Genomic DNA, 27,383 nt, shown 5'->3' with positions numbered 1-27,383 from the left:
AATGCCCTCTTTCTATGAAGAAAGGAATACTTAACTTGACAATATTCATCGTATCGCGCAGGTAATTCGTGACGTAATCTATGTACAGGTAAGCGAGATTAATCGAAACTTCACTAGTAAATTAGACTCATAGCTACTAGGTCTTCACAAGTAACACTTTCTTTTATCCAAACTAGTTTCCACTGTATGTACGCAAGTGCGGTAGCCTGTATATGTCATAATAGCATTCTAATTCTACACTTCCATCTTATCTTATAGCCTTAAATATCTCACACATCACTTCATATTTCACACGCGTTCTTAAATAATTCATAAATATCACCAAATATTCAGCACATGCCGAGTTAGATTGAGGGTGCAGATTACAAGAAACTACTCTACTAAAGAAATTTATGGACTTAGCTCGTCAGTTGTTACGTTTGGTCTGGTTGTTGCTCCATTCCTCGGTTGCAGTTAGACCCTCCGACCGGATCTGGATCTCTGGTTGGATTGCATGTTCATGGTCATCAGCTGGTCACATGGCTCGCCGGTCCACTCCTTATCGTCCGGTATTTTGGCTGGCCGGTGCTCATCCACGTCATCATGTCCACTGGTTGGCCGGTCCAATCATCCTCAGCTGGTCATCTGGCTCGACGGTGCATATCCCCAGTTCAGTCCATCATGTTGATTTAGCAGATAGTCATCATTTCGAATCTGTAGACAACGAAGAAAATTCCTTTTGCGGAGCAATCAGTCATGATATATTCCATATTTCTATTATTTATAGTAATCGTCGAAGTTTTCTTTGATTGGAAAAATTTCTCCGTAAATAGTTATTAACTTTACTGCCACAGTAGTAACTATCTTCTCATATGAAATAATCAATATTGTAAAATGGTGAGTTCCTTTTCCTTCAATCGTAGAGTGGCTGCTCACGAATCCAAGTCCGACGTATCTCACCACAAATTAATTATTTATATAATTTTTCGCCTCTTTTCTTAGCATACACCGGTGAATAATTTAATCGTATGCTATCGCCGATTGTAAATAGTTAATATTCTCCTCAGTAGTTAAGAATATTCTTCAAATATGTAGCTTCGCTCGTAACTGCGTCTTGCTTCTCCGAATGCAATTTTTTGAGTATATTCTTAAACAATCCTTCCGCTGCTATATTTTTTTTAAAACAATTCAAAATGAGCCTCTACTGTTCTGGAGTGTCTTCCAAAATAATCCGTTCCATGACGTACGTAGCCTTCTATACGCTGTATTAATATGAAGTTCATTGCCTTAGTAGATCGCATGGGCCATACCTTCCTACGCCGCCATTTTGAAACTGGTCTACGAGATGCGAACGGGCACAACATTGATCAACAATAACATTACATTGACCATTGTTTATTGTGATGTTCTTTGTCTCTTATGCTGCTGCTCAACTCCGATAGATGGGATTACTGCTGCGTACCGAGTATAACAGCCTGCCTGAATATTGGCGGAAAATAGCTGGGGAGTTAGATAACTTTCTTTTTTAGCATGCCATTCCTCTGGTTCATACACTTTCTGATACTGCTGGTACGCAACACACTGGTTCATCATAGTATTCCAGCTATTCGATCCCTACTTTGATATGCTGTTTTGAATGAGCAGTGTGCACACTTAAGGCAGAGGCTCGCTTAGCAGCATGACCTGGTCTAGAATTACAAATTAGGCCTATTCCAAATTATAGCACCACAATTCACTAAATAACTCAAAATTCAACCCTGAAAAGAGCTGTTTCTTAAGAAAAGCTTCTTCCTCTTTACTTTTATTAAATTCTACATTCATTTTATTGCATATTAGCAGTGAAGAGGGTTTTTTTCCTCTGGCTTGGAGGAAAAATTTGCCTCCTAGTCAGATGGCTTATTCTGCCACCAGTGTAGTGAATTGAGATTTTCCGACTCATCAGGTACCATGGGCGGTGCTGAAGTGCTGCAGCACATTGCCTATTTGAAAATAATTTACTGTAATAATATCTGCAATCAAATACAGTGCATTGAAAAAGTCAGCCAAAGAATAGGAAATTATTCAACTCGTCTCACAACCAGGCAACTAATATAGTCGTGTGCTCCACACCGGGTGGCTGTGCTGGACTGTGCAATCACAGCTCAGGGAGAATTTCTAAGCTTTTTGCCAGAAAGCAGAAACTCTGTCTTTTGCTCATACATGCCAAACTTTTCTGATAGGCTGTGGAAACAACAGCCAAGACCAGCAAGATATCACAGAGAGGCAGCACTAGTCACACTTGCATTACGACCGAAATGAGAACGTGGCAGGTGACACCCTCTTGACTCAGCGGTAGTATTCAAGAGGGAATCGTTCAAAGCAAACGGGAAAACAAAATAATGTAGAGCTGTTCCCGCCAGGTCCTTTAATAGATTCACAATTAAGTATTTATTATTTTCCACCTAGTCGATACAATGATTGCTTAAGGCAATTTAATGGTTAAAAGTGGTACATGTTTCGTATTTTATCAACATCTTCAGCCACATAACACTGTTTAGATGAAAAATATATAAAACTGACAAAGTAAATCGATGAACTATAAAACTTGTACATTTTATGTTGTCAAAATAAGGACATGATATTGTAATTTTCTTTAATAAAAATGCCTAGTTTATAAATGACACTATAAAAACATAACGTGTAATTTTGCATTACGACATTGCTGGTTTTATTTCAATGGTTTTGGTAACATTGGGAAGTTCTGTTTTTGCACGTTCGCACCAAGTGTTTGAGTTCGTGAATATTTTGCCATTGCAGATGTTATTGTGTTTTTAATTATATAGTTTTATTGTGAGGAATGCCTATATGTGTTGGGGTTGTTTGCGTGTTTGTTCAGAGTAGAAAACTCAGAGGGGAGCCTCTTGAAAACTGCGTATCGGTACGTTTCTCAATATTGTTAATTTCTGGAGGGGGGATGGGTTACAGCACACAACTGTATTTTTGTACCAGCCGCCACTGTCAGGTACTCCTAGGAAAGAGATTAGTAAAAGGACAGTTTTTGCCTTGGGATTCTCCACTATTCGACAACCCCCACAAGCCCGCCGAAAAAACACGAAGAGTGTTCACGAATCATGGCTGCCTGCAGCTTGGTCATTTCAGCTCTGGAACTTTGGTCGGTTAGATCAGCAGCGTAGTACTGTTCGTTGAAAGTGAGAAAATGTGTGGTTTTTCATTTGATCGAGTATTTCATATGAAAGCATTGCTTTTAATTGCGTCATTGTAATGACCTATGTTCATTTCAGTTGGGAAAACCACTGACAGTCTTTCTGAGGATGTAAAAAGGCAGGTGGAGAGCGAGTGTCTACCATTATAATGAAAACTCCCCAACCTGACTGACTGATGGTAGACAAGCGGATCTATCATTACAATGAAAATTCCCTAACCCAGTCTCCATATGAGAAAATACATTTGGTGACTTCCCCGTCATGTTTCTAGTGTAACGTTAAGAGCTATGCAATTTAATACAATCTTGCTCGCAACGTATACAATGCCTAACCTAGAATTCTGTATATAATGTAGAATTCTGGAGCGAAGCACAGGTACATCAGCTAGTTCATAAAGAAAAATCTTGACTGTTGCACAACACTCTGTGCTATCTTGCCGCCATGCTCCCAATAAGTGTAATTCAACAATGAATGGTAAGGATAAATGATGTATTTTTGGCTCTTGTTAGCTACAGCCTTTCTGAAGCACAAGAAAGTATCGCGGGCTTGAAACTACGCATAAATATCACACAATTTTATTTTTTTACAATGTCCAATTTTTTGGACGCTATGCACTAATGGATTAATGTAAGATTTTCTAGTGTACTGCAATCTGAATATCAACATTATTCACTTATATCAGTGTTCTTATAATAAGTCTTGCCTGTGCGCACCACACAAATACATTCATTGTGTTGTATCATTTGTAACTGTCCCCTCACCTCCCAATCAGCCGATCCTGGCTACGCTACTGCAAACACGTGTACAGGATTTCTTTTCACATAGAAATGAATGCACTGTTTACCCAAATGTCAATCAATTAAAAGTTACTTACTATAGGAATACTGTGTATATCCAGCTCACTCCAAGTCCACTTTATCAATCTTGTTCCCACCTCCAACTTCACAAAGGCTCCACTTCCCGCACGTATTTCGACTCCACATCAGGCTCTCCATAACCAACAGTCATAAGCAATTGAAAATGATGAAGCCATCCTAGAAATAAGTCATCAGCAACAATTCCATCACCAATAAAATTGACATATCAAAGTATACATTAAACTAGAGCACAAATTACAACTTCATACTGCATACGTGAAATTTACGTACACATTTTTTTTTAAAGATTAAAATTACTATGTACCATGTTTTACAAGTTATGCTACCATGAAATAATCATCGTCCTCCTCCTCCTAGTCCCTATTCATTCCAGATGTGGGCAATCATCTTGGCTGTGTCTTCTCTGTTGTGAGCTGCTTGGAGTAACTCCGCCGATGTCTTGACAGTCCAGTTTGAGGTTTTTCAACCAGGAGATTCGTCTCCTGCCAACACCTCTCTTTCCAGGTATCTTTCCTTGCAGGATTTCTTGCAGTAGATTTTACCTGCTTCTGTTTCTCATGATGTGAGTGAGGTATTGTAGCTTTCTCATTTTCACAGTGGTCAGTACTTCCTTATCTTTTCTCATTCTTTGAAAGATCTCTGCATTTGTGACATGATCTCTCCATAACACTCTTAGCATCTTTCGGTATAGCCACATCTCAAAGGCCTCCAATATTTTACTGAGTGACTTTGTTAAAGTTGCTGTTTCAATGTCGTTAAGCCCCACTCACAATGCAAACAAACTTAAAATTACCATTAACTTAGTTTAACTGTGAATGCGTAAAATTAAGGGATTGCAAACTCCAAGCTCTTGCAGTTAATTTTATGTCAAGTTTAAGAACCAGCCAATCAGAGCAGATGTAAACATTGTATTTTGTTCGCGATATAATGACTTCTTTTGATGAAACACGTTTAATTCTCTTTCAAAACAATTCTTGTTTGTATGATAAAATGAAAAGGAATTATGAAGATACTGTACCGAAAGGGAATACGTGGAAATAAATATCCTGTAGCTATGAAATTGCACAGTAAATGGCGGGAGACAAGCTCGCAGCGCTGACGACCGGGTGAGTGAATCCCTGTCAAAGATAAAACAGTGTCCCTGTATATTTCTTAACATTATGACAGATTACTAGTTTACAAAAACGATATTGTATCAAAACATCTCAACGGAGTGTGATAGCTAGACGCATATAGTCCTCTCCGTGTAAGGACGTACCCTAAGGGTGCAACCTTACCCTTTCTCCCCTGTAATATTAAGATATTGATTTATAGTTACTTTTCTTGCTGTTGGGTCTTTTTCAGTGTCGGTAACCATACAGTTTAGGGACCCTTCTTGCCGATACGACGTCTTACATTTACCGTTAATCTGGCACGTTGGCAACGTTCAATCACTGCTCTAGCGTGAAGTGCGTGTTGCCACCGCATCGCCGTTAAAGTCACTAGTGATACATTTGCGAGAATATTTAAAGCATATTTTCTTTTTCTGTGGGATTGTAAATCTATTTGGCTAATACCAGGTAAGTAGGATTGTGGCATGTTCGGATAATGCATTTAATAACATAGTTTGTGTGAAATGATGAATGTGCTCAAATACGTCAGTCTCATGTCTAGATCTACCGGTACATGAAATAACTCTTGCGGGACGAAATTTTGGCAGTAGAACTTATAACATTATTATTTTCAAATCCGCAGTGAACTTGAAAGCTGACCTAAATTCCGTTCACGGAGCTTGGCACATTAGTATTCCTATATGTTTCCTGATAAGCTTCAAGGTATAACCAGCCTGCAGGCTGAAAATATGCCCAATAATCTCTCTCCTTACTGGTTACCGGTATTGAAGAGAGAAGGAAATATTCGCGCAAAAGAAAGGGAAGTCATTGGATGTCTGGAACTTTCGAAAATCACACTGCAAAGACTTATTAAATAAATTGCATCGTTTAACACGCCCCTCTTTTCAAGAATATGGTTATAGTACGCCTACTGCATATCAAAATAAAGACAGATAATTTAAGTGAGAAAGTGTGTTTATTTCCTTAATTCCTCATTGAGGAGATATTCATAATTATCTTGATTTATTTCATCTTATCTGTTATCATTTACTAGGGTAGGGAAACATTCATTATCGGTGTTTACATTGAGGTTAGTTCGTTATGGTTATGTCTGATGATTTTAATATGTAACCAGGCAGGTTGGCAGCAGTGATCAGCCATTACAAAAAAGAGAAAAGAAGAGCATTGGGCGGCGATATTTACTTTCTGGGGTATTTCCTTACGTGGCAATTACATTAGATGTCGGAAAAGGAGACCTCACACTTCTTAGAAAAAGGGACACAAATCATACGATAATGTCAAACAGTTCTGATTTCATCCACATGTACAAAACAAACTGATGATCATTTCTTGCAGTAGACCACCGACCTCACCCTGAGATAACCTCTGATTCTAAGGATGAACCCATTTTCTGCACCACTGTTTACTTCGCATTTTCAGGTACATAGTTCCCAGGAACAAAGCAAGAGATGTCTGGAGTAATATGATTTCTGCTACCACATTGTTCGATTCCATCGAGGTATTAGAATATTAAACTGCTAAGATAGCCTGAAACCCGACTTCCATGATAACATGGCAGTGGTTCGATTGGCTGCTGTGTACTCTTTACGTTCCTCCATTGTGAATACCACAAATTTTACGTTAATTTTATGGTTACATTACGTCATTAAGTTTATGGTTACATTTGCATTGTGAACGGGGCCTAATAGAGAAAAAAAAAATATATAGCAACGAAGGAATCACATTTTTGTAACTAGTGTTAAGTCATGACTTTTAAACAGTTTTTCCATTTTGTTGAACACAGTGCAGGACTTCACTTCAACCGAATTATCCCATCGATCATTAATGATGGTGCTGAGAAGTATTTTCAGACTCCTTCAAGAGGTTTAAGGTCAATTACTAGAAGACATGCAGGGATAAATTTTTTACTTTATGACCATAACTTTGGTTTTCTTTATATTTATGTCAAGACCGCATTCATGGCTACTGAATGCTACTCTTTCAACGAGATTTTGTAAACTTTCTAAACCATCTGCAAAAATTACAGTGTCATCTGCATATTGAATGTTGTTTATCCATTATCCATTTAAAAGCACTCCCATTTGTATATCATCCAGTGCTTCCCTGAAAATATATTCTGAACAGATTTTAAATAGCAATGGAGACCTTATAAAAGCCTGTTGTACACACCGCTGGATATGTACGTCTTCCGTATTTTCCTCTCGCAGTCTAACAGAAGCAGTCTGATTCCAGTATAAGTTGAAAATGATTCTTAGATCCTTATCATCTAGACCAATACTTCTTAATATTTCAATCATCTTGTGATGTTTCACTATTAAAGGCCTTCTGATAGTCAATAAAACAGGCATAAATATCACAATATATGTCTATACATCGCTGAAATAGTACCTGAACGTTAAGTAGAGCTTCCCGTGCGCCAACTGCATTTCAGAAATCAAACTGTGTAGGTGAAATTTGATCTTCGCAGAGTTTGTACAAGAGTAATCTCAAAAATAAAGTCTACTTTTTTATAAATACAGAACTCTGTTCATGTGGCTGTTGGTCACAATATTGTGGAGAGCGTTTCCCACGTTCGCATATAAACATGCACATGCCACACTGAGGCACTCGGTCTTGACTTGGCAGCCGTTGAGAATGGAGCTCCCGTTGGATGTTACTGCCAAGTGCGAAGTGTGCACAGTTATTCGGTTTTTGAGCGCAAAAGGTATTGAACCGATTGAAATCCATCACCAACTGACTGAAGTGTATGGCGAGTCATGCATGAATGTCAAAAATGTTCGTAAGTGGTGTAGAGAGTTTGCAGCCAGTCGGACTGAAATTCGCGACGAACAAAGGAGTAGGAGAACGTCAATTTCCATCGAGACAGTCTTGAAGGTTGAGCAAATCATGCGTGAAGATCGGCGGATCACCCTGGATGATCTCTGCACTTTGGTTCCCGAGGTTTCCCGAAGCACCGCTCACAGAATTTTAACAGAAAAGTTGAAATACCGGAAGGTGTGCACAAGATGTGTGCCACGCATGCTGACTGAAGACCACACACGGCAACGAATTCATTCTTCCCGCGGATTTCTTCAACGCTTTGAAGCCGAACAGGACAACGTTTTGGACTCAATTGTCACGGGTGACGGAACCTGGGCATTCCACTCTACACCCGAGACCAAGCAACAATCACGCCAGTGGCACCATCCCTCTTTGCCAAAGCCGCGGAAATTCAAGCACAAACTGTCTGCCGGTAAAGTCATGACAACTGTGTTTTGGGATCGAAAAGGCATATTGATGGTTGACTTTATACCTGCTGGGACCACAATTAATGCCATCAGGTTCTGTGTGACCCTGGAACAAAACACAGACTGGCAATTCAGAACCAGAGAAGAGGAATGTCTAGCAAGGGCGTAAACATTCTCCATGACAATGCTTGCCTGCACGTCGCCTGGCAAACCGTTGCTCTCCTGCAACAGTTTCAGTGGAACCTTCACTCACCCACCGTATAGTCCCGACCTGGCACCCAGTGACTATCACTTGTTCCTAAGTTGAAAGAACATTTGGCTACAAAGCGATTCGGCACCGACAATGAGATGAAAGATGTTCACAATTAGCTGAACAGCATGGCAGCGAGCTGGTATGACGAGCATATAAAAACTGTCACAGCGTCTACAAAAATGCATTGACTGAAATGGTGATTATGTAGAAAAATAGCCAAATGTTCAAGCTGTAAAATGATGTAAACCATTGTAGAAATGAACAGGTCTATGTATTTATAAAGAAATAGGAGACCTCCTTTTTGGGATTACCTTAGTATATTCATCTTCGTCTTCATGACCTTCACCTTTGTCTGACCTTAGAAAAAGTTTCAACAAATGACTCGTAAGGCTTATCATTTTGAAATCGCCATATAACTTAGCTCCGGTGGTTTTAGGTAATGCAATAAATTCTGATTTTAGCCACTCATAAGTAATGTTGCCAGATCAAAGATGTCATTGAACATTACAGTCAGCCACTTCACATTGTCCTGATTAAAAAGTTTTAAAAATTCTGCACTGATGTTTTCTCGGCCTGAGGCTTTACTATCTTTAATTACCTTTATTGCTGTTCATACTTCCTCTACTAGAATGCTTGGTCCTGTTTCACAGTTTAGCTGTCCAGAAACAGTTGTTCTATATATCCCTTCTATGTACGTTTAGTTTCTTCTAAATCGACTATGACTTTTCCTTCACTGTCTACCAGCTTGTTGGCTGTCCTTGTTTTGAATTTTCCTGTCAGCTCCCTAACTTTACGATGAATGTTGAAACAGTCATGTTTTAGTTGTCACGCTTCAATTTTATAACATTTTCCTTAGCTTCTCTTATTTTATTTCTGATCTCTTTATTAATGTGTTTATATTCTCAGTGTTACGATTTGCTATTGTCCTCCTCTCCATTAATTTAAGGATCTCAGTCATCCAGGTCTTCTTTTTAACAAAATTTGTTTGCAGATGTTTTATCTTTAATTCCATTGTGTATTTTAATTTTTCAATTTTCACTTCAGTGCACAAATCATTCGGTACAGTGCTTAGTACATTATTTAGTTGTAGTTCAACTTGATCTCTTGTGGAGGGTAATCGCTTTCTTTAAAGTTTTCTTCAACCTAATTTTAAAAACACCAACTAAAGAATTATGGTCTGAGTAAATACCAGCACCAGGGTATGTTTTCACTGAAGTAAAACTGTTCCTGTACCTTTGGTTTACCAGGATATAGTCAATCTGGTTTTTTTTTTTTTTGTTTTTTTTTTTTGCTAGGGGCTTTACATCGCACCGACACAGATAGGTCTTATGGCGACGATGGGATAGGAAAGGCCTAGGAGTTGGAAGGAAGCGGCCGTGGCCTTAATTAAGGTACAGCCCCAGCATTTGCCTGGTGTGAAAATCTGGTTTCTAACAATATGTTCAGGTGAGTCTCTCCGAGACTTCCAAGTATACAGACGTCTGGGTGGAAGGGTAAATAATGTATTTGTTATCACAAATCCATGTTCTCCAACAAATGTACTATGCTGTTCCCCTTTCATTTCTTTCACCAAGACCATACAGGGTTATGAAGTCACCTTCAGAATCTCTCCCAATTTTTGCGTTGAAATCCCCATTATGACTGAGACCATGTTTTGATAATTTTTCAAGACATCTCCAATCTGGGAGTATAGTTCTGCTACTTCGTCACTCATCTGTAGTTGGAGCATACACCTGGATGACATTCACTTGTGCAGGTCTGGCATTTATTTGAACTAACATGAGTCTCTGAGATTGGAACAAAATTAGTAACACACACTGCAACTGATTTAGATACTATAAACTCCACACCAAGCTGGAACTGTCCATCAGATGTTCCGGAATAATAAACTCTGTGTTCATCAATGTTACAATAATCTGATCCCGGCCATCGCATTTCACTCGTGCCCATGATCTTGATCCCCATGAAATACTGAAGTTTATTATTATATTAAACAAATAGTTATGGTTTTTAATTAAAGTGCTCCATAAGTTCTGGAGTATATATAATTAGATGTTGGTACATTTGAGATTAACAGACCCACAAACTACTGGACCGATTTTGCTGAAAATTTCACAATTTGTTCTTATTACTTCTGAGAGGGTTTATGAAGTGGTTTGAATGAAATCGGATAGGTAGTTTTATGAGTAATTTTATTAAAATGCAAAGCTGCACCAAGATTGGATCGACTTCTTATAGATTATAAATGGTCTGTTATTGGACATTATAAATTTTCCAGCTAACTGATTCCTGGTTGCCAGTGTTTCGCCCTCGTGTGCTAGGTTGGGCTCATCAGTTGGTACCTAGCACACCTACCAAGACGCTGGCTAGTGCATACCGTGAAGGCCACTGCGTAGGCTACTTGAAGCCACCGGCAGTGCCAATGCACTATGAGAGACCTTGTCTCTTTACTAAAAATTGATGCCTGCTTGTCGCTAGGCAACAGCAGCTTACACTATATCATGATAGTCACGTAATATATATATGTACATAGGTGGATGGGAACACGCCGCATGTTTATAAAGGTACCTTTCTTGATAGAAAGTTAATTCTTATGCCTGTTATTTGGAAGTAGCAATCCAACATGCCGTGATCGAGAGGTACTTTCATGACACTATGAATTTTTTATCCCTTATGGGTGGGGGTTGAGGGGGGGATATAAAAATAATAGAAAATAGTGTTGAATCCATAACTTTCACGGTTGCTGAGATGAACAGTGACATTCTGGATTTGTTTACATCCTAGTTCCCCTTTTGGAGCAGGGGTGAGTGAAATATAAAAGTACTTGAAAATAGTGTCGAATCCATAGTTATTGCAGTCGCTGAGATGAATAGCGACACTTTGAAATTTTTTTAAAGTCCAAGTTCAGCCCCCTTTGTGGAGGGGGTTAGGAGAGAGTAAGATATAAAATAAACTGAAATAGTGTCGAATCCAAAATTTTACGGGTCACTGAGATGAACAGTGACACTCTGGATTTTTTAAGTCCAAGTACAGCTTCGTTTGACATAGGGGTGGGAAAAAGTGAAAAAAAAAATAAAATGACAAAAATGACCGAGACTATGGATGTATGTTTGTATTTTCCAGCATAGCTGACAAATAAATTTGGTACAAATATTACTTACTATTTGTGAAAAATGCTGTTGGGACAAGACACAGCTAGACCCTTTCACCCTCCAAGGCAGGGAGTGAAATATACACCAAAAAAAATGACTGGAGCAATTTATACCAAACTTTGTACATGTGACTTACTATCCAGAGACTAACCGCGTGGAGATTAGACACCAGTAGCACCCTTGCACGGGAGAGGAGCCATCAGGTATAAAATATGGAAATAGCGTCGAATCCACCCTTTCTTTGATATGGTAGCCGTTTCTCAGGTTCCCTCTCTGGAATCGAACACTGATTTCCCGTTATCCGTTACAACCATGTTAGGCGCAGAACCTACCATCGACAGATGATAAAGGTACGTTTATGCTGCAGCTTCGCTGCTGGCAGAGGGATGCTCACCCTAGCACCTCGCTGCTGACCATAGCCAGGCTGCTCGCCATGGAGCTTTTACCCTGCAGCAGTACCGTTGCTCAAGCTGCTGTCAACTCTCAGTTGTAGTCAAAATTCAAAACAGTGGAACTGATAGTTAAGGCTCTATTTTGCGTAATGTGATTATAGATAGAGAGGGGCTGAACACAAACTATGAAGACGTACTTCCAAGTGTTAGGGGGCATATTATATGTACGTACATGAGGGCTCACCCTTTTTCTCTAGACCTTCCATATTTCCGTACAGAAATGTGGTAAATAAATAACACTAATACCAATGCCCCGTCAAGGGGTAACAACACAGCTCCAGCTGAAGCTTTTGAACTGTGGTATAAATTCAGAGGTTTTTTAATGAGCAAGTCACAGTTTTGTTGACTAGTGTATCTTATAATAATTTGGTGTGTTGAATGTGTAATAAAAATGTAAAATAACTCGCCTGGATTTTTCAGTGCTTTTCTACTGTGGCAATAGACTGAAGTTACAAATGCTTCATTTCGTAATTTAATAGTGTACTTTTGAACAATGTAAAATGAGGGGTTATGGAGTATCTCATTTTGACTTTAGTTAGGTCTCCTAAACAAAATGTATTTACGGTTTGAAAAAATAACTGTCGTACTTTCCATGAAAAACGAGGTACTTCATATAAATTAGGCCTACTTGCATGTAATGACAGAAATCTCCTAAATATCAAGAATAAAAAAATAAAAATACAAAGTTGACAAAACTGTTCCACATTCTTTTGCCAATTCATTCCATACTTTGATGATGCTTGTAGTTTAAGGCAGGCTAACATCTAAGTCATCGGCCCTGATGTTACAAGATGACATGAAATAGATTATAAGTTATCATTAACCCACTGACTAAAATTAGAAAAATGATAAGTATGAGGAAAATTATTATGAATTTAAAATAAAAAGTGGATCTAATTTGTAATGCCTTATTTTCCTCTAAAATTAAAAAAGAGTAAAATGTAATAAAATTGAATAAGGCACTGACATAGAAGTAAAGTGACATATTTAATTCAAATTAAACATATACAAAGACAGTCAACAGGCCACTATCCCTCAAAACTGAGAACAAGGTCTACTGGCCGCTCATCATCTCGTAACTCCATTTATCCCACTTGAACCTCTGAGACAATATGATGATCTGCATGCCTCTGGTTCCAAGTCACATTTCGTTCGAAGACAGTTTTAGATAGCAAGTGATCACAGAACATCTGTACAGAGTGTGAAGAGAGAAAGATTGGGAGAGCGGGTGACCTTGAAAGAACCAATCACAGTCCATGTTACATGATAGCCAGTGATGTGCCAGGCTCAAAAACAAACATGTTTGAGTGTAGCGATAAGCCGAGCTCCAGGGTAAAAACACCGATTGAGATCCATTGGTTTGTTTCATCATCGCCTAACATCAAGCAGCAAGGCTTGGCGATGTGCCAGAACGAAGCTGGAGCATAAACGTACCCTAAGGCAGACATTTAAAAGATGCGTCACCAGTACGAGGACTATGCGATCAGCCCAAAGTTATTCAGAGTCACCAAGGCAAACGGACCGGACGAGCCGACCAACTGATTTTGATCTAATAAAAGCGTCCCTTCCACTTTTGGTTGGGAGTCTGTTTGCATGCATTAGCTCTAGAATTACCACAGTTAACGAAGTCAAGTGGTATGATCTAAGGAACCATAACTGATTTAATGGTCTATTCGCGGTTTCACCTTAATTTGGCTTGCACCGAGACATTCATGGCTTATAAAAAATAAAAAGACCAAAATGACTGAGATCATGGATATATTTGTGTATATTCCAGCAAAGCTGTCACCTAAATTTGGCGCAAATATTACTATGTGTAAAAAAATACGGTGGGGACAACACACCCCTAGAAACTTTAGGGGAAGTGGTGAAATTCAAATATAAATAAAAATGACCAATAATGGTGCCAAATCCACAGTTTTCAGGACTACTGGGACGACCTGAATCAAACTTGGTACACTTATGACTAACAAGAGACTAACCGCGTGGGAACATTGGCACTCCTAGTACCCTTAGGGGTGTGGAATATAAAAATAATCAAAAATAATGTCTAATCCATATTTTTCGGCATCGCTGAAATGAACAGTGATGCTCCAAATGTCGTTTAAGTCCAAGCTGAGCCTCAGTCAGCAGGGGCGTGAGATAGGGTGAAGAAATGAAAATGTCAAAATGACAGATTATGGATGTTTATGTTCCAGCACAGGTGTCAACTAACCTTGGTAAAAAATATTACCTACTATCTGGAAAAAAATATACTGTGGGGGCAAGACATCCCAGGAAACACTAGAGAAGGGGGCGAAATATAATTATAACTAAAAACAACTATATTAGTGTTGAATCCATACTTCCCTGGACGTACATCCTGACTTCTGTTGCCTTCCAACTGGTACCAGATACAGGTTATAAGAATAATGCAATGTTGTCCATCATAATGCTTAGTGAAAAATTCTCTAACCCATGGGTAAATAATGGAAATATCTATTATTATGACTTGTGAGGTGTGGCTATGAAGTTGTCTACATCTATTATTATTATTATTATTATTATTATTATTACCGTAGTTATGTCCAGACTATCTATATATATAAAATAAGAGTTTTGTCTGTACATTGCTTAGAATTTAAAAAGAATAGTATTTCTGTATTGGTCATGTCCATAGTAACTAGGAAATGCACTTTTTAATTTTCCGTAATTCGTCTGTACACGCATCACAAGAAAACGGCTCAAAAGAATTTAATGAAAATTGGTATGTAAAGTCCGGGAAGAAGTCGCTAAAATCTAGGCCATAAATTATCTTAATCACGCTGAGAGAAATGGTAGCGCTACATAGAGCTATAAAACAACCCAATGCTATTCATTTACAGCATTACAACGATGGCAGGAAACAATACAGAGAAAACGTGAAAAGGGCAAAAGAAGAATTCAAAAAACGTGAACAGAAGATGATAGAAGAAGCAACAGAGAAGTGGTACAAGGTACTTAACACAAAACAGCCTCATTTCCCGAAAGATATACCAATGAATGAATGGGAAGACCATTTTAAAAAAGTCCTTCAAGCACGTGAAACACGGCCAAAAGCGATAAATGATATGGAAATGCATTTTGAACCTTTCACTCGAACAGAAATAGATAAAGCAATTGAGAACACTCAGAACAATAAAGCATGTGGACCAGATGGAATTTACTATGAACATATAAAAAGCACGGCACCATACTTTTTAGACTTGTGGAAGGACATCTTTAACGAATGCCTGAAACAAGGTACAGTGCCAAAAATCTGGCGGCAAGCCACACTGAAGCTGGTGTATAAAGGTAAAGGAGATATTGAAGATCCGAATGCATACAGGGGCATAGCATTAGAATGTACAGCCTTCAAAATCCTAACGAGTCTCCTGAATAACCGCCTATACAAAATGATAGAGGAATTCATCCCTGAAGAGCAGTTCGATTTCACCAAGGGAAAATCGACTTTATACGCTGTGAAATGTCTTGTGGACGAAATTGAGGAAGCCTTGAGGAATCCGAGAGGAAAGCTCCATGTGACTTTCGTGGACTATACCAAGGCATTTGACCTCATAAGCAGAACCATAATAATAGGAAAGCTGGTAGGGTACATAAGGGAAAATTACATCACAAGAATTATTAGGAATATTCTTGGGGATAACCTGGTACAGATAGACAACAGTGTTGACCGATCCAGACCGCTAGAACAGAAAAATGGCGTGCTACAAGGAGATCCACTTAGCTCATTATTGTTCAATATAGCCACGTCAGATATCACCAAATACATCAAAGTGGACGTCAAAATACTGATCTATGCTGACGATATGGCTCTTCTGTCACCTGAGATAACAAAACTTCAAGAAGCCTTCGACCAACTGGAAAAGTGGGCCACCAGAAATGAACTTCAACTTAATGAAAAGAAAACCGTGACAATGACGTTCAGGAAAGGAGGCAGACCAGCAGCCAATGACAAGATCACATACAAGAACGAGCCACAATCAATTGTCTCTTACTTTAAATACCTAGGGATCACCTTGCAGACATATGGTACTGTTTTCACGATACATGTCCAAGAAAGAACAACAGCTGCAACCTTAGCCATGACTGATATAAAAAACCTTTCAAAGATCTCGCTGGCAACCGCAATGGCAATATTCAAATTGAAAATTACCCCCGTGATAATATATGGTATGGCATTAATTTGGGAGTATCTTACCAAAAGCAATCTAGCAGATATAGAAAAAGTGAAAGCCAAATTCTTAAAAAAAAAAGCTTTATGTGTATCAAAGTACACCCGATCGCGCCTGGTATATGTGCTGGCAAGAGAAACTTTTTCATAGAAGATCTCCGCCTACAACTGCAACTACCCTGTACACCGGCATACGAAAATTTGCTGATTGACCTTCAGAGAAAAAGGGAAGAAATATGGCTGGATTTCTACTCTACAGACGCTATGTTAAACAGCGAATGGAAAAAGCCTGGTTATCAGCTTAGACATGTAATGACGCGATTTGCTGTTCATGGATTTCACCACCGGTTATGCAGCAGAACCAACTACCATGAACCCAACGATTCACAGTGCTTCTGCAAATTGTGTGGCAAGGGCTGTGAAAGGTACCACACAATGTCATGCAGGAAAAGATTGGTGTTACTGACTAAATTCTGCCTCGATGAAAATGAGAGCTAAAATTATTTTCTTTGCACATTGTGCGAATCTTTACTATTAAATAAAATATATTACTAGTGGTCCTATCTTAGTGAAAATCGGTATGCGAAGTCCGGGAATAAGTCGCTATAATCTGAGCCATAAATAATTTTATTCACACTGAGTGAAATGGTAGTTTAGGGGAAGTCCTAAAATTGAATTCTCAAATGTTTGTGTTATTATAGTTCCTATCGACAAATACTACATAACTAAAGTTATACCGTATAGTATTAAATTTCCGATCAGTTATGTCTTATACATTTTTACCGTACCGGCTATGATAAAAGATCATTAATGAATTTGGATTTTTGTTGCTACATCCATATCAGCACCGGGTCACGAGAAAATGGGAACAGAATTTAATAAAAATCGGTATGTAAAGTTGGAGAATAAGGAACTACAGTCAACGCTATAAATAATTGTATAAGATGCCCTAATATCAAAGAGACGAAAGAAAACTAAATGGGAAGACCTACAATACAGAAAGTTCATAATATTGATCAACAATAACATTACATTGACCACTGTTTGTTGTGTCTCTGTTGCCACTCATCTCCGATAGCTGTACAGGTTTTTTTAAATGTGCTTTACGTCGCGCCGACACAGATAGTCTTATGGCGATGATGTGATAGGAAAGGGCTAGATGTGGGACGGAAGCCGCCCTGGCCTTAACTTACGGTACAGCCCCAGCATTTGCATTGTGTGAAAATGGGAGACCACAGAAAACCATCTTCAGGGCTGTCGTCAGTGAGCAGGCCCCGATTTCAAGTAGTTAGCACCCTGGGCAAGCAATATTTAGCCGCCCGCCCCTCTGCTCGTTTTCCTGTTCCTCTAAAAATAATTGTTTACAAATTAAATATTACAGTTTTCAAGATTATGAGTTTTAAAACAGCACATTATCCAAACACAGTTCTCATAATTAAACTTATCAAAGCAAATAAAGATAACAGCCAAATAAGAATGAGGCTGTTTTTATTTTTATTTAAAAACCCTTTGGTTCAGTCTGATAGTTTGTAAACAATTTTAGAAATAAGATACTTTTTCTTTGTAAAATGTAAATATATAGATTAAATTCAGGTTTTAAAGTTAGAATAGTTTAAAGTGTTTTATATAGTCTAATAAAATAACTGGAATAATTTGTGGAATGTAAAAGTAATTTGAATGTAATGAATTTAAGACGTAATTCACGCAGTCCATAATTACTCGATCCGCCGGCCGCCGCCCCTCAGAAACTGGCGCCATGGCCAAATGCCCAGTCCGCCCATTTGTAAATCGGGGCCTGTCAGTGAGGTTCGAACCCACTACGACCTGAATACAAGCTCTCAGCTGCGCGCTGCTAACCGCACAACCAACTCGCCCGGTCGTACCAAGTATAACAGCCTGCCTGAATATTGTCGAGAAGTAGCTGGGCAGTTAAGATTACTTTCTTTTCTTAACATGCCATTCCTATGGTTCATACATTTTATGATACTACTGGTACGTAACAAACTGGTTCATCATAGCATTCGAACTATTCAATCCCTACTCTGAGGCACTGATTGGAATGAGCAGTGTGCATGTATAACGGAACAATGGCAGACGAGTTTTCACGGCTGTCTGCAGCCTGGTTATTCTAGCACTGGACTTTGGACTGTTAGATCGGCACTGTAGAACTGTTCGTTAAAAGTGAGAAAATTTGCTGTTTTTCATTTGATCGAGTATTTTATATGGGTTACCGTATGTGAACGAATCTGATCAACGAAATGTTACTATAATATTTGTCCCAAATGGAAGATAATTGCTTTTACTCAAATTAAGTCTAAAATCTGACGTAAATTAACAAATACTGTCGTTACTAGAGAAATCTCAGAAATATGTATACGTACTTACGCGCTGTAGACAGCAGTAAACACGATTCCATTATGTGCATTCCGCTGCTAGTGCTAGCCGTCTTTTGTTTCTTTTTTGAGGTCCAGGGCTGGCACCGAAGAATGGGAGTACTATATCTGAATTCTCATTCTCTTTGTCCTACGTCTAGCGCGGGCAGTTCAAACAGCAAAATGGAGGTCAGCAGCTTTCAGGAAGTTATCGCATTCTTCAACGAGGCAAATGACCGTGTTATAGAAAGCTAAAGACCTAAAGCTTTTGCCGAAGGACCAACCAAGTAGAAGGCTACTGGTCGCGACTGAAACGATATGTCAGAAGCATGGGAGTAATGAATCCAAACTGCTCCCAGAGAATATTGACCAGTTCATATGGCTGGAACTGTATGGAAAATCAACTAAGGACGCATTCAACAACTTGGTGCTTCACATTACAGAGAAATATCGCAAGTACCAAAAAAATATTTTTGTTGAAAGAAAAAGGGCATGATCCCCGAACCAATAAATCATTTAATGGATCTGGTAGGGCACAAGTCCACAACTCGCCGTAACGAGATATAGCATGTTCTTTTCTTCAAAATATCCATCCTTTTTTCTTCCACACATTTCTAATACCAATATAAATGGTCCGTTATTGGACATTATAAATTTTCCAGCTAGCTCATTCTTGGTTGCCAGCGTTTCGCCCTCGTGTGCTAGGGTGGGCTCATCAGTTGGTACCTAGCACACCTACCAATACGCTGGCTAGTGCATACCGTGGAGGCCACTGCGTAGGCTAACTGAAGCCACCGGCAGTGCCAATGCACTAAGAGACTTTGTCTCATCACTAAAAATTGATGCCTGCTTGGCCATCAGATGATATAGATGTTGATTCCCATAGGGATCCAACCATTTCCAAATTCATATTTTGCAATTTTTTTTATCACGTTAGACTCATCTACAACCTTTCAAAAATTCAGTGAGAAAGTCCATTGAACAACCATTAAAAAAAAAATAAAAAAAACTGTAAGCGGTAATCTCTCAGTATTTCAGTTTGCTAGTCCACATAATTCTTCTAATGTACATAGGCCATAGCTTTTTATCGCCAATTATTTTTTGCATATCGCGATATAATTGAGGAAATGATGCCATATTTTCTTTTTTCTTCCTTTGCGGCACTACCGTGAAGTGACAAATGAAGTGGCAGCGCTTCAAATTACATTGAATGAGAAAAATCAATAAAACGAAACCAAAGAACTTCAGTGAGTAAAGACATCACACACGACAGAAACAACAGAAATAGTAGTTGTAAGGCAGTACAGTATGTATTCCCTACAAATAAAATATTTCGTATTATTTCTTAATTTACCTCAGATTTTAGCCTTTATTTGAGTAAAAGCAATTATCTTCCATTTGGAACAAACACTGCGGCGACATTTCGTGGATCACGTTTGTTCAGATAACCTGTTCTATGATAACATTGCTTTTAATCGCTAAATTCCTACTGACGTTTTTGTAATGGCCTAAGTTGACTTCAGGTAGGAAAACAATAAAGGCAGTCTTTCTGAGAATCCCGTAGCGAAGTACGGGTACATCAGCTAGTTTGGTATAATTGCGATCGTATTATTTGTGAGGTTATGTCATGAAACATCTGCTGATGAGCTTATTTAATGTAAGAACACGTAATTAATAATATATAATTTATTATTACCTTATATATGATGTATAATCCAGTGCAATGTTGTGCAACACACTGTAATAAGTCCAGAACAGCTCAATGTGCGATTGGGTTACGTGAACGAATCTCCCCCAACCCCACTCCAATGGCACTACAGCCCTTGAGGGGCCTTGGCCTACCAAGCGACCGCTGCTCAGCCCGACGGCCTGCAGATTAAGAGATATCATGTGGTCAGCACGACGAATCCTCTCGGCCGTTATTCTTGGCTTTCTAGACCGGGCCCGCTATCTCACCGGCAGATAGCTCTTCAATTCTAATCACAGAGGCTGAGTGGACCTCAAAACCAGCCCTCAGGTCCAGGTAAAAATCCCTGACCTGGTGGAGAATCGAACCCGGGGCCTCCAGGTAAGGGGCAGGCACGCTACCCCTACACCACAGGGCCGGCACGTGAATGAATTGCATCCACGAAATTTCACTGTAATTTTTGTCTCAAATGGAAGATAATTGTTTATACTAAGAAAGTGAAAAATCTGCAGTAAATTACAGTAGTATGAAATAATTTGCCGGTGCTAGTTTTGACGAAACAGTGTGGACAGGACGGTTGCGATGCCCAAGGATCCGATCTTTGCAAGGATCATGTAAGAGAAATGCTAAGAGGAGAAATGCGATGCCAAGGTCTGTCCAGGGAGGTCAACTCACGAATGCTACTTATGGAGCCGCCATAATGGATCTTTAAACGAGCGAAACCAAAGGCAAGTGTATTCGAAATTAGAGGATTTCAGTACCGCACAATGAAATAAAAACAAAATACCAACTATTTTTTCATACAGAATTTAATTGAGCATCTACTGTTCATATATATATATAACTGTACAACACTTAAATGACATGAATACATTCACAGCTATTTGAATAGGAAGATAATTATCAGAGCCTGATTTTTTTTGAGAAACAAGAAACTAAAGAAAAGCTCATGTCCTACTCTTTCACTTCTTTACAACCTGGTCTAACTGTGTTTCTTATTAATATCATCTCAATCAATCAATCAATCTATACTGATCTGCATTTAGGGCAGTCGCCCAGGTGGCAGATTCCCTATCTGTTGTTTTCCTAGCCTTTTCCTAAATGATTTCAAAGAAATTGGAAATTTATTGAACGTCTCCCTTGGTAAGTTATTCCAATCCCTAACTCCCCTTCCTATAAATGAATATTTGCCCCAGTTTGTCCTCTTGAATTCCAACTTAATCTTCATATTGTGATCTTTCCTACTTTTATAAACGCCACTCAAACTTATTCGTCTACTAATGTCATTCCACGCCATCTCTCCGCTGACAGCTCGGAACATACCGCTTATTGCAGGTTATAAACTTCAGTTTCCTTGTCCGTATTGAAGATCTACTTGTGATACAATTCCTTTAGTTTTGCCAACTGCCACCTTTTCAATACAATACAAATATTGAAAAGGTGGCAATTGGCAAAACTAAAGGAATTGTATCACATACCACTTAGTCGAGCAGCTCTTCTTTCTCTCAATTCTTCCCAGCCCAAACTTTGCAACATTTTTGTAACGCTACTCTTTTGTCGGAAATCACCCAGAACAAATCGAGCTGCTTTTCTTTGGATTTTTTCCAATTCTTGAATCAGGTAATCCTGGTGAGGGTCCGATACACTGGAACCATACTCTAGTTGGGGTCTTACCAGAGATTTATATGCTCTCTCCTTTACATCCTTACTACAATCCCTAAACACCCTCATAACCATGTGCGCAGAAATCTGTACCCTTTATTTACAATCCCATTTATGTGATTACCCCAATGAAGATCTTTCCTTATATTAACACCTAGATACTTACAATGATCCCCAACAGGAATTTTCACCCCATCAAAACTGAGAGGACTTTTTCTATTTGTGAAACTCGCAACCTGACTTTTAACCCCGTTCATCAACATACCATTGCCTGCTGTCCATCTCACAACATCATCGAGGTCACGTTGATTGACAGAAACATAGAAATCTGTACAGTACCTGTGTCATATTATGATTACCGGAACTTACAGTACTAAAAGACAGTTGTAGTAAATTACCTTCAGCGTTTTCTTTATTAAGGAAGAAATTACCGATACTGTGTTTCTAAAAGGTTATCCCAGTATGTTGACAAACACTGAATGCCTCTTGAGTTGAGTGCATTAAATTATGTATGGTAACTTGTTATCCATTCATGTGGTAATTTCTTTGCGTTCTAAGACGAAAGTACTCTGCACATATGCAACAAGAGTGATGTTCTTAGCTACTCTTAACTAGTTTATTGATAACCCATGCAGCTATATAGTACATTTTAAATGGAAGTACAACTTGGCAACCATCCTCTATTAACACTGATCAGAAGAAAACAAATGAAAGGGGCCCAACACTTCGAAAAATGAAGGTATCGGCCAAATAAAGATGAAGGCCACAAAGTGCGTGATATGAACAATTTCCTAGGCCTCGAATGCGCTAATGCCGTCGCGATCGGAAAAGAGCAAGTGTTGACCAGGGGAGGTCGGATGGGATAGAAAAAGTGAGAGCTTGACACTAGTGAAAGCAATGTCAAGACTCAGCTAAGGGCCTCGTGATCACAACCCAGAATAGATTTCCCCCCTGTGGGTGGGGGCAGTAGGATTAAACTCATGGTATCCCCTGCATGTCAATAAGGGGCAACTGTAAGGGACCTCAGGAGCTCCTAAGTTGGGAGCGTAGGTTGGCAACCACGGGGCTCTTAGCCGAGTCCTAACAGTGCTTCCACCTACTTCTGTCAGGCTCCTCACTTTCATCTATCCTATCCGACCTCCCTTGGTCAACTCTAGTTCTAAATCAATCAATCACCACTGATCTGCATTTAGGACAGTCACCCAGGTGACAGATTCCCTATCTATTTCTTTTACCTACTCTTTTCTTAAACAATTGCAAAGAATTTGGAAATTCTAACTGCAATAATAATAATAATAATAATAATAATAATAATAATAATAATAATAATAATAATAATAATAATAATAATTTCATGTGGCTATTTCTAGCCGAGTGCAGCCCTTGTAAGGCAAACCCTCCGATGAGGATGGGCGGCGTCTGCCATGTGTAGGTAACTGCGTGTTATTGTGTTGGAGGATAGTGTTATGTGTGGTGTGAGAGTTGCAGGTGTGTTGACAACAGCACAAACACCCAGCCCCTGGGCCATCGGTATTAACCAGTGAAGGTTAAAATCGCCGACCCGGCCGGGAATCGAACCCGGGACCCTCTGAACCGAAGGCCAGTACGCTGACCATTTGGCCAACGAGTCGAACAATTCTAACTGCTCTTCCTATAAACAAATATTCACCCTAATTTGTCCTCTTGAATTCCAACTTTATCTTCATACTGTGATCTTTCCTACTTTTTAAAAACACCACTCAAACTTGTTCGTTTATTAATGTCATTCCATGCCATCTCTCCACTGACAGCTCAGAACGTACCATTTAGTTGAGCAGCTCTTTTCCTTTTTCCCCCAAGTTTTTCCAGCCGAAAATTTGGAAATTTTTTCTAATGCTACTCTTAATTATTGTAGACAAATGAGGTAATCCACCTAATCAATACAATACAAAATTAGTACTTAAATTTATTTTAATCAAGATACTAGTTTCGGCCTATTTATAGTAGGCCATCATCAGCCACGAGATCATAAAAATCTTAAATCTATTTTTGTTTAGGCTACCTTCATTTCGAAGTGTTGGATCCCTTCACTCTTTTCTCTCTTATTAGTGGTAATAGAGGGTGGTTGCCCAGTTGTAATTCCTCCTAAAACAATAACCACCACCACTACTACCAGAATCGATTGTGCAGTAAGGCTTCAGTGAAAAGTAAAATCTGACTTCCTCTAACAACTACGTCATTATATATGAGGAGAACCTTATAAATACTAATGGGTTACTGTAATGCCCAGCTAGGAGTAAATACTACTGGATATGAAGGAATTTTGGGGCCTTTCAGATATGGAACAAGGAACACAGGAGAGCTTCTACTTGATTTGTACTTGAGGAAAAACTTACTGATAAATACATGGTTCCAGAAGAAATAAAGTCATAACATAAAACGGTTCAGCTGGGATGCCAGCTATAAGTCTGTAGCAGATTGCCTGAGGTGTGAAGAATAAATGCGAGATGTGAAAGCTGTTCCTAGTGAATGTCTTAATAGTGACCATAAGCTTCTGGTGGCTGACCTGACAGGAATCCAAGTGCAGAAGACAGAGACCAGGAAGAGAATACCAAGGATTAAAGACTGGAAGCTGAAGGAAGAGGACTAAACAGAAGTGCCAAGTGATCAAAAGCAAGTTACCAATGTCAGTGTCCAGCTGTAGTGATGTGGAATGGAATTATTTTAAAACTAGTTTCATTGGTAGTGCAGAAGAAGTGTGCAGAAGTATGTGCAGGAAAGTAATGAATAACAGAATGTCCTGGTGAAATGACAGAGTGAAAGAGGTGATGAAAAAACGAAATAAGATCAAGAAAGTGAGGGATGTTGAAAGAGCCAGAAATAGTGAGAGAAGGAAACAGAGATGAGATAATACATAAGCTAGACCGAGAATACCAATGAGAACTCAGTAAGTAATGAAATCTTTGAATGTTGTCCACCGATTCATTGTTAACTGTAAGACTCCTGAACGTATCTTAAAAGTGCCTAAATCCAGTTACATCACCATTGAAGGTTGGCAGTTTTTTGGTACTGTTAGGGAGCTTAATTGCCTTCTTAGTTTTATTTAAACAAGTGTGACTGTCACTAAAACGAGAACTAGTGGGGCCAGGAGCTTCAGTAGTCAATGTGATGAAGTTATTCATTTTTGCTTCTGTGTCGAAATACATGGTTTCAAAGTGATCTCTGTCTTCGGCATGCTGTTGGAAATCCTCAAATATTTCTAGCCGAGATTTGAGCAGTTTCAAATTTGTCACGAATAATAGGCAGTTCGTTCAAATGAACTACAATGGCCTGATTATTTGAATCAGTTTGAAATTCTTGTACAAATTTCGCGAGACCCGTGAGACTGGCTTTTGCTACTACACGAGTAGTGACTAATTTCTTCCTGCTATATCCATGCTGACAGATAAGGACCATAGAAGAGGAATGCACAAGAACAATAATTAGGAAAGCTGGGGTCAATACACAGGTGAGGATAACTTGAACATAACAATATTAGGCAAGAAAGGATTGGTTGTTGCCAGTCTCACTAGACTGCTAGAGGTCTTCTCTGACATTAAATTTGAATCTCTTTACCATTATTTAGATTTTGTTATTTCCTCAGAGACTTTAGAAGAGCATCGAGCTCATCTAGAGGAAGCACTCAAAAACCTTTGTAAAGCAGATTTGATGGATAAGCTATCAAAAGTATCCTTTGCTAAACCATCGATGTCTTTCTTGGGGCACATAGCCCCCCCTCCCACCCTCTGATGGATTTTCGGTAGATCAATCTAGAACTCATGCTATTAATAATTTCAAGCCTCCCAAAGATGGTGAAGGTTCATCGGTATGGTGAAAATTTTCAGAAAATTTATTTCAAACTTCGCTAACCGGGCAGCACCCCTGAATCTTCTTCGCAGGAAAGGTGTCATTCGAATGGGGTCCTTCTCAATAAGCCGCTTGCGAGGATCTCAAATTAACCCTCTGCAATGCCCATCTTGGCAATGCTGAATTTTTCCAGCAAGTTCATAGTGCAGACCGACGCATTTTCATCCGCTGTTGCTGCAGTTCTTCTACAGGAATCTGAACTCTGAAGGCGTCCCATCGCCTATGAGTCTCGTACCTTGTCACCTCAAGAGGTGAAATATTCCATATATGAACTTTAGGGATTTGCTGTGCTTTTTGTGTTGGAAAAATTCCAACTTTATCTAGAGCATGTCAAGTTTGAACTAGAGACCAATAAACAGGCTCTAAGTTGAGTGCTTGCTAGGCATTGACGTACTGGGCAAATTGCTCGCTGGGCAATTCGAATATCTGCATTGCAGTTTGAGGTGAGGCACATTCGCAGCTCTGAGAATGTGGTTGCAGATGGGTTAAGTAGGATACTTTCTAGTGATCCCATAAGTCGTTCTGATTCCAAGGAAGGCCCACCGCCTTCTCTCCCCACACCTTCTGGTATAAGCGCCATCTTTACTGACACCCGTACGTTATACCATGATATTGCTAAATACCAATGTGAAGATCCGGTGCTGGCTCCCATCATTGACACACTTTCTTCTGGGGACCACGTTGTCCCTTATGTGCTGAGGAATGGGGTCCTATATTGCCCATCAAGGCACGATCAAAAGATGAAAATTGTTCCATCCATTCTAGTACCTATGATCTTCAAATATAACCATGAGACCCTAGTAGGGGCGCATCTGGGCATTTTAAAACCAGACAGAAAATAAGGGAGCTGTTCATCTGGAAGGCCATGGATGGCAAAATTACAGAATTGTTTAAGGCATGTAAAACTTGTCTGATTGCCAAGCCCCCATTATCTACCAAAGTAGGGCTGTTTTCACACCAAGCTTCTCGCCCATGGAGCGATTATACACTGATTATGTAGGACCCTTCCCTCAATTAAAAGGGAATGGCAATAAATTCTTCCTGTGTGTGTGCGTGCGTGTGTGGATGGTTTTACCCAATTTTAATGGCTGTTTCCTGCTAGGCTTGCCACTGCACAAACAAAACAAACTATTTCTTGCCTCAATTCTATATTTGCATCATTTGAACAATGTCAGTATATTGTTTCCGATAATGCTAAGACTCTTGCTTTCAACCTATTTCGTAAGATCTGTTTCAATCTATTTCAGACATTGCAACTTCTGCCTATTACCCTCACAACCACGTCTCACTGAGCGGGTTAATCAAAATTTTCAATCACCACTTATTGCC

At 39.2% G+C, this 27,383-nt stretch overlaps 1 long non-coding RNA gene across 4 annotated transcripts in view; it reads right to left on the bottom strand.

Moving 5' to 3' along the window:
- The window catches only part of LOC136874654 (uncharacterized), a 103,049-nt gene that overhangs the window by 33,466 nt on the left and 42,200 nt on the right, over nucleotides 1-27,383 (bottom strand). For 2 of the 4 annotated variants that reach the window (XR_010860269.2, XR_010860267.2), the window contains exon 3: nucleotides 4,057-4,216. This is a non-coding gene — a long non-coding RNA (uncharacterized lncRNA). Of the gene's footprint in view, nucleotides 1-4,056; nucleotides 4,217-18,829; nucleotides 18,950-27,383 lie in introns of those variants that run through there. The other 2 variants (XR_010860270.2, XR_010860268.2) reach the window with 2 other exon arrangements.

Source organism: Anabrus simplex, chromosome 5, assembly GCF_040414725.1.
Source record: "Anabrus simplex isolate iqAnaSimp1 chromosome 5, ASM4041472v1, whole genome shotgun sequence".
In the NCBI taxonomy this organism is placed as follows: domain Eukaryota; kingdom Metazoa; phylum Arthropoda; class Insecta; order Orthoptera; family Tettigoniidae; genus Anabrus; species Anabrus simplex.
Note: the sequence above shows the minus strand (reverse complement) of the source record. Positions and strands in the feature narration are given on the sequence as shown.